Source organism: Macrobrachium nipponense, chromosome 7 (genome assembly GCF_015104395.2).
Source record: "Macrobrachium nipponense isolate FS-2020 chromosome 7, ASM1510439v2, whole genome shotgun sequence".
Lineage (NCBI taxonomy): Eukaryota > Metazoa > Arthropoda > Malacostraca > Decapoda > Palaemonidae > Macrobrachium > Macrobrachium nipponense.
This window is the reverse complement of record NC_061109.1, coordinates 88,234,068-88,241,567: the sequence shown is the minus strand read 5'-3', so window position 1 is coordinate 88,241,567 and position 7,500 is coordinate 88,234,068. Positions and strand designations below refer to the sequence as shown.

Below are 7,500 nucleotides of genomic sequence, written 5' to 3'. Positions count from 1 at the left end.
GACCCGAGAACACTCTTTTAAGAGAGTACCATAACCCCACCCCATCCCCTCCCCCACCCACTGCCAGGCAGTGAGGGGAGCCGACAGTTTAATGAGGAGGACGGCGGGGTCGATACACACGTCTGGGTTCAGACGGACCTCGAGAGACGGGGTCCCCCCGAAACGTTTTTCGGATATTCGTCTCTACTAGGGTCAATTGGCACCTGGGAAATGAAATGATACTTCAGGTAAAGGCAGTTAGTCGTTGTTCAGATCGCCAGTTCGTTCGTGGCGACTTGTGTACTCATATGTTATCAAAAACGTTTTGTTTGGGTTGTGACTTGTACATTATCAGAAACGTCCTGTTTTGATAATCATTTCTACTGATATCAGTTCCCACGCTGGAAGAATGGTTCCCAAAAACGTTTCTGTCGATGCTAGTTTCCACGATGGAAGAGGGTTACGAAAAACATTTCTGTCGATGCCAGTTTCCACACTGGAAGAAGGGTTCCCAAAAACGTTTCTGTTGCTGCCAGTTTCCACACTGGAAGAATGGTTCCCAAAAACGTTTCTGTCGAAGCCAGTTTCCACGCTGGAAGAGGGTTCCCAAAAACGTTTCTGTCGATACCAGTTTCCATGCTGGAAGAGGGTTCCCAAAAACGTTTCTGTCGATGCCAGTTTCCATGCTGGAAGAAGGGTTCCCAAAAACGTTTCTGTCAAAGCCAGTTTCCACACTGGACGAGGGTTCCCAAAAACGTTTCTGTCGAAGCCACTTTCAACACTGGATGAAGGGTTCCCAAAAACGTTTCTGTTGATGCCAGTTTCCACGTGGAAAGAATGGTTACCAAAAACGTTTCTGTCGAAGCCAGTTTCCACGCTGGAAGAGGGTTCCCAAAAACGTTTCTGTCGATACCAGTTTCCATGCTGGAAGGGGGTTCCCAAAAACGTTTCTGTCGATGCCAGTTTCCATGCTGGAAGAAGGGTTCCCAAAAACGTTTCTGTCAAAGCCAGTTTCCACACTGGACGAGGGTTCCCAAAAACGTTTCTGTCGAAGCCACTTTCAACACTGGATGAAGGGTTCCCAAAAACGTTTCTGTCAATGCCAGATTCCACGTGGAAAGAATGGTTACCAAAAACGTTTCTGTCGAACCCAGTTTCCACGCTGGAAGAGGGTTCCCAAAAACGTTTCTGTCGAAGCCAGTTTCTACACTGGAAGAAGGGTTCCTAAAAACGTTTCTGTCGATGCCAGTATCCACACTGGAAGAAGGGTTCCCAAACGCATTTCTGTCGAAGCCACTTTCCACGCTGGAAGCAGGGTTCCCAAGAATATTTCTGTCGATACCAATTTCCATGCTGGATGAAGGGTTCCCAAAAACATTTCTGTCAAAGCCAGTTTCCACGCTAGAAGAAGGGTTCCCATAAACGTTTCTGTCGAAGCCAGTATCCACGCTGGATGAATGGTTCCCAAAAACGTCTCTGTCAATGTCAGTTTCCACGCTGGAAGAAGGGTTCCCAAAAACCTTTCTGTCGATGCCAGTTTCCATGCTGGAGGAAGGGTCCCAAAAACGTTTCTGTTCAAGCCAGTTTCCACGCTGGAAGAAGGGTTCCCATAAACGTTTCTGTCGAAGCCAGTTTCCACGCTGGAAGAAAGGTTCCCAAAAACGTTTCTGTCGAAGCCAGTTTCCACACTGGAAGAGGGTTCCCAAAATCGTTTCTGTCAAAGCCAGTTGCCACACTGGATGAAGAGTTCCCAAAAATGTTTCTGTCGAAGCCAGTTTCCACGCTGGAAGAAGGGTTCCCAAAAACGTTTCTGTCGAAGCCAGTTTCCATGCTGGAAGAAGGGTTCCCAAAAACATTTCTGTCGAAGCCATTTTCCACGCTGGAAGAAGGGTTCCCAAAAACGTTTCTGTCGAAGCCAGTTTCCACGCTGGAAAAAGGGTTCCCATAAACGTTTCTGTCGAAGCCAGTTTCCAGGCTGGAAGAAGGGTTCCCAAAAACCTTTCTGTCGAACCCAGTTTCCACACCAGAAGAAGGGTTCCCAAAAACGTATCTGTCAAAGCCAGTTTCCACGCTGGAAGAAGAGTTACCAAAAAAGTTTCTGTCGAAGTCACATTCCACACTGGAAGAAGGGTTCCCATAAACGTTGCTGTCGATGCCAGTTTCCATGCTGGAAGAAGGGTTGCCAAAAACGTTTCTGTCGATGCCAGCTTCTATGCTAGAAAAATGGTTCCCAAAAACGTTTCTGTCGAAGCCAGTTTCCACGCTGGAAGAGGGTTCCCAAAAACGTTTCTGTCGATACCAGTTTCTACGCTGGAAGAAGGTCTCCCTAAAATGTTTCTGTCGAAGCCAGTTTCCACGCTGGAAGAAGGGTTCCCAAAAACGTTTCTGTCGATACCAGTTTCTAAGCTGGAAGAAGGGTTCCCAAAAACGCGTCTCTCGATGTCAGTTTCCACACTAGAAGAATGGTTCCCAAAAATGTTTCTGTTGAAGCCAGTTTCCACGCTGGACGAGGGTTTCCAAAAACGTTTCTGTCGATGCCAGTTTCCACGCTGGAAGAAGGGTGCCCAAAAACGTTTCTGCCGATGCCAGTTTACACGATGGTGAAGGGTTCCCAAAAACGTTTCTGTCGATACCAGTTTCCACGCTGGAAGAAGGGTTCCCAAAAAAGTTTATGTCGATGCCAGTTTCCACGCTGGAAGAGTGTTCCCAAAAACGTTTCTGTCTAAGCCACATTCCACACTGGAAGAAGAGTTCCCAAAAATGTTTCTGTCGAAGCCAGTTTCCACGCTGTAAGAAGGGTTTCCAAAAACGTTTCTGTCGAAGCCAGTTTCCACGCTGGAAGAAGGTTTCCCAAAAACGTTTCTGTCAAAGCCAGTTTCCACGCTGGAAGAATGGTTCCCAAAAACGTTTTTGTCCAAGCCAGTTTCCATGCTGGAAGAAGAGTTCCCAAAAACGTTTCTGTAGAAGTCAGTCTCCACGCTGGAAGAAGGGTTCCCAAAAATGTTTCTGTCGATACCAGTTTCTATGCTGGAAGAAGGGTTCCCAAAAATGCATCTGTCGATGCCAGTTTCCACACTAGAAGAATGGTTCCCAAAAATTTTTCTGTTGAAACCTGTTTCCATGCTGGAAGAGAGTTCCCAAAAACGTCTCTGTCAATGCCAGTTTCCACGCTGGAAGAAGGATTCCCAAAAACGTTTCAGTCGATACCAGTTTCCACGCTGGAAGAAGGGTTCCCAAAAACGTTTCTATCGATGTCAGTTTCCCCGCTGGAAGAATGGTTCCCAAAAACGTTTCTGTCGAAGCCATTTTCCACGCTGGAAGAAGGGTTCCCAAAAACGTTTCTGTTGAAGCCAGTTTCCACGCTGGAAGAAGGGTTCCCAAAAACGTTTCAGTTGAAGCCAGTTTCCACGCTGGAAGAAGGGTTCCCATAAACGTTTCTGTCGAAACCAGTTTCCATGCTGGAAGAAGAGTTCCTAAAAACATTTCCATCGAAGCCAGTTTCCACGCTGGATGAATGGATCACAAAACGTTTCTTACGAGGCCAATTTGCACACTGAAAGAAGGGTTCCCAAAAACGTTTCTGTCAATGCTAGTTTCCATGCTGGAAGAAGGGTTCCCAAAAACGTTTTTGTTGAAGCCACTTTCCACACTAGAAAAGGGGTTCCCAAAAATGTTTTGTCAAAGCCAGTTTCCATGCTGGAAGAAGGGTTCCCAAAAACTTTTCTGTCGAAGCCAGTTTCCACGCTGGAAGAAGGGTTCCCAAAAACGTTTTTGTCAAAGCCAGTTTCCATGCTGGAAGAAGGGTTCCTAAAAACGTTTCTGTTGAAGCCAGTTTCCATGCTGGAAGAAGGGTTCCCAAAAACGTTTCTGTCAAAGCCAGTTTCCACGCTGGAAGAAGGGTTCCCAAAAACGTTTCTGTCGAAGCCAGTTTCCACGCTGGAAGAAGGGTTCCCAAAAACGTTTCTGTCGAAGCCAGTTTCCACGCTGGAAGAAGGGTTCCCAAAAACGTTTCTGTCGAAGCCAGTTTCCACGCTGGAAGAAGGGTTCCCAAAAACGTTTCTGTCGAAAGCCAGTATTCACGGCTGGGAAGAAGGCGTTCCAAAAACGTTTCTGTCGAAGCCAGTTTTCCAGCTGGAAGAAAGGGTCCCAAAAAGACAAAGCCGTTTCCTGCTGGAAGAAGGGAAAAACAACAGTTTCGCCAACCAGCTTGGAAGAAGGGAAAATTTAGGGTTTCAAACCACCAAATAAAAAAGGGTTAAAAATTTCTGTCGAGAGCCAAAGGTTTAAAAAAATTCCACGCCTTTGGATAAGAAGGGGTTCCCAAAAACGTTTTCTCCCGAAAAAGCCCAAGTTTTCCACGCTGGAAGAAGGGTTCCCAAAAACGTTTCTGTCGAAAGCCAGTTTTCGCAAAACCCAAAAACCGCTGAGAGGAAGAAGGGTTTCCCAAAAAAACGTTTCTGTCCAAGCCAGTTTCCACGCTGGAAGAAGGGTTCCCAAAAACGTTTTTGTTGAAGCCACTTTCCACACTAGAAAAGGGGTTCCCAAAAATGTTTTGTCAAAGCCAGTTTCCATGCTGGAAGAAGGGTTCCCAAAAACGTTTTTGTCGAAACCAGTTTCCACGCTGGAAGAAGGGTTCCCAAAAACGTTTCTGTCAAAGCCAGTTTCCATGCTGGAAGAAGGGTTCCCAAAAAACGTTTTCTGTCGAAGCCAGTTTCCACGCTGGAAGAAGGGTTCCCAAAAACGTTTCTGTTGAAGCCAGTTTCCATGCTGGAAGAAGGGTTCCCAAAAACGTTTCTGTCGAAGCCTAGTTCTTACGCTGGAAGAAGGGTTCCCAAAAACGTTTCTGTCGAAGCCTAGTTTTTACGCTGGAAGAAGGGTTCCCAAAAACGTTTCTGTCAAAGCCAGTTTCCATGCTGGAAGAAGGGTTCCCAAAAAACGTTTCTGTCGAAGCCAGTTTCCACGCTGGAAGAAGGGTTCCCAAAAACGTTTCTGTCGAAGCCTAGTTTTTACGCTGGAAGAAGGGTTCCCAAAAACGTTTCTGTCGAAGCCTAGTTTTTACGCTGGAAGAAGGGTTCCCAAAAACGTTTCTGTCGAAGCCTAGTTTTTACGCTGGAAGAAGGGTTCCCAAAAACGTTTCTGTCGAAGCCTAGTTTTTACGCTGGAAGAAGGGTTCCCAAAAACGTTTCTCTTGAAGCCAGTTTCCACGCTGGAGGAAGGGTTTCTAAAAACTTTTCTGTCGAAGCCTGTTTCCACGCCAGAAGAATGGTTTCCAAAAATGTTTCTGTCGAAGCCAGTTTCCACGCTAGAAGAAGGGTTCCCAAAAACGTTTCTGTCGAAGCCATTTTCCACACTAGAAGTAGGGTTCCCAAAAACGTTTCTGTCGGAAAGCCAAGGGTTTTTACAACCCTGGAAAAACGAAGGGTTTCCCGAAACGTTTCTGTGGAAGCCAGTTTTCCACACCTGGGAGTAGGGTTCCCGAAAACGGTTTTGTCGAAGGCCAAGTTTTTTAACGGCTGGCGAAAGGGGTTCCCGAAAAAAACGTTTTCTGTCGAAGCCCCAGTTTACCAAACGCTGGGAACGAATGGGTTCCCGGAAAAACGTTTCTATCCGAAGGCCAAGTTTTTTCCCACGCTGGAAACGAAAAAGGGTTCCCGGAAAACGTTTCTTGTTTGAAGCCATTTTCCACAACTAGAACCAGGGTTTCCCGAAAAACGTTTCTGTTGAAGGCCAAAAAGGGTTTACCACACCTGGAAGAAAATGCCCGTTCCCCCCAAAAGTTTCTTTTAATCGATTCCAGTTTCCACGCTGGAAGAATGTTTCCCAAAAACGTTTCTATCGAGGCCAGTTTCCACGCTGGAAAGAGGAATTGTTTCTGTCAATGCCAGTTTCCACGCTGGAAAAAGGGTTCCCAAAACCGTTTCTATCGATGCCAGTTTCCACGCTGGAAGAAGGTTCCCAAAAACGTTTCTGTCGAAGCCAGCTTTCACGCTGGAAGAAGGTTCCCAAAAACGTTTCTGTCGAAGCCAGATTCGTAGTGACTTGTGTACATCTCACAAAGATATTTGTTTTGCGTATTCGCTTATGTCAAGGTCACATATATATGATCATTATTAACCCAGTAACGATTTTATGCAAGTAATTTACCTCACCAAAGATTTACATATTAATAATTTACCTAGTGTAATACATCATTAGATGGTTAATAAAAGCCATCCCAACATCTCTTTCCGACAAGCCTTTTTTAAAGACAATCTCCCTCAAACATTTCCTACAGAAATTCGCCCAAAATGAAGCTCTGCTCTGATGTATTTCCTCTGAAAGTAGGAAAAGAGTAAAAGATAAAAATTCACGACCATTTCAGCGTTCACTCAGACGGAAGAGTAATTTCCCAGTGTTTTGTCTCTGTATAGATAATGTAAACTCGAGGACGTTACATTAGTCCAGTTGATTTCATGAATTGTACTTTTCATGGCTCATGGGAGATGTATACTAGGTATTTGTGGAAGTGTACAGTGGAAATGTATAAAGCAAAAGAAGGTAGTTTATGAATGATTTTATACTCCCGTCCCGTCTTTTTATTTACACAGATATAAATGGTGATTTTTTTATTATACATCGATAAATGATCGTAGTTTAAAAATTGTTTTATAATTTCGTCTTCTTATCCACAAAGATAAATGATAATGTTAATTACACATAAATAATTAATTGTAGTTAATGAAATTATTTTATAATTTCGTCTTCTTACATAAAGGATAAATGATAATCTGAAATATACGTCGAATAATAATCGAAGTTGGTATATTATTTTATAAATTTCCTCTTCTTATTCACAAAAAATGATAATCTTAATTATACGTCGAGTCGATGAACAATTGTAGCCTAAAAATTATTTTATAATCTCGTCTTCTTATACACAAAGATAAACGATAATCTTAATTATACTTCGATTATGTACTGTAGTTTATAAATCAATTTATAATTTCGTCTTCTTATACATCAAGATAAATCATTCACGTAATTATAAATCAATCAATAATCAATATAATCAGTAATTAGGAAACAAATGAATATATTACCTCCCTTAGACATTATCAGGCAGCTTTGTCAAATCAAAGTTCACAGTGCAACAGTAGATACGGAACTAATTATTCATTCCACTCTGGATATTAAGTAGATTTCAAACAAAAAAAGATTAGGTCAAAGGAATATCATCAATTGTGTTATTTCCTATTGAATATTTCTAGTTCACTTTTGGATGCTTCAATGAATCCACATTATCGAGGACGATATCCCTTTCTTGTCTGCAGAGGGAGATGTACGTAACAGTCTCCTTAAGAAAAGTTATAAAAATCATTGTTATATGCATATAGTACATACTATATATATAGTATAATATATATATATATATATATATATATATATATATATATATATATATATATATATTATATATATATATATATAATAGATATCTATATATATATAATATATATATATATATATATATACATATATATA

At 42.6% G+C, this 7,500-nt stretch overlaps 1 protein-coding gene across 11 annotated transcripts in view; it reads right to left on the bottom strand.

Moving 5' to 3' along the window:
• The window catches only part of LOC135217458 (uncharacterized), a 334,879-nt gene that overhangs the window by 182,953 nt on the left and 144,426 nt on the right, over positions 1–7,500 (bottom strand). The gene's annotated exons all lie outside the window — the stretch shown is intronic.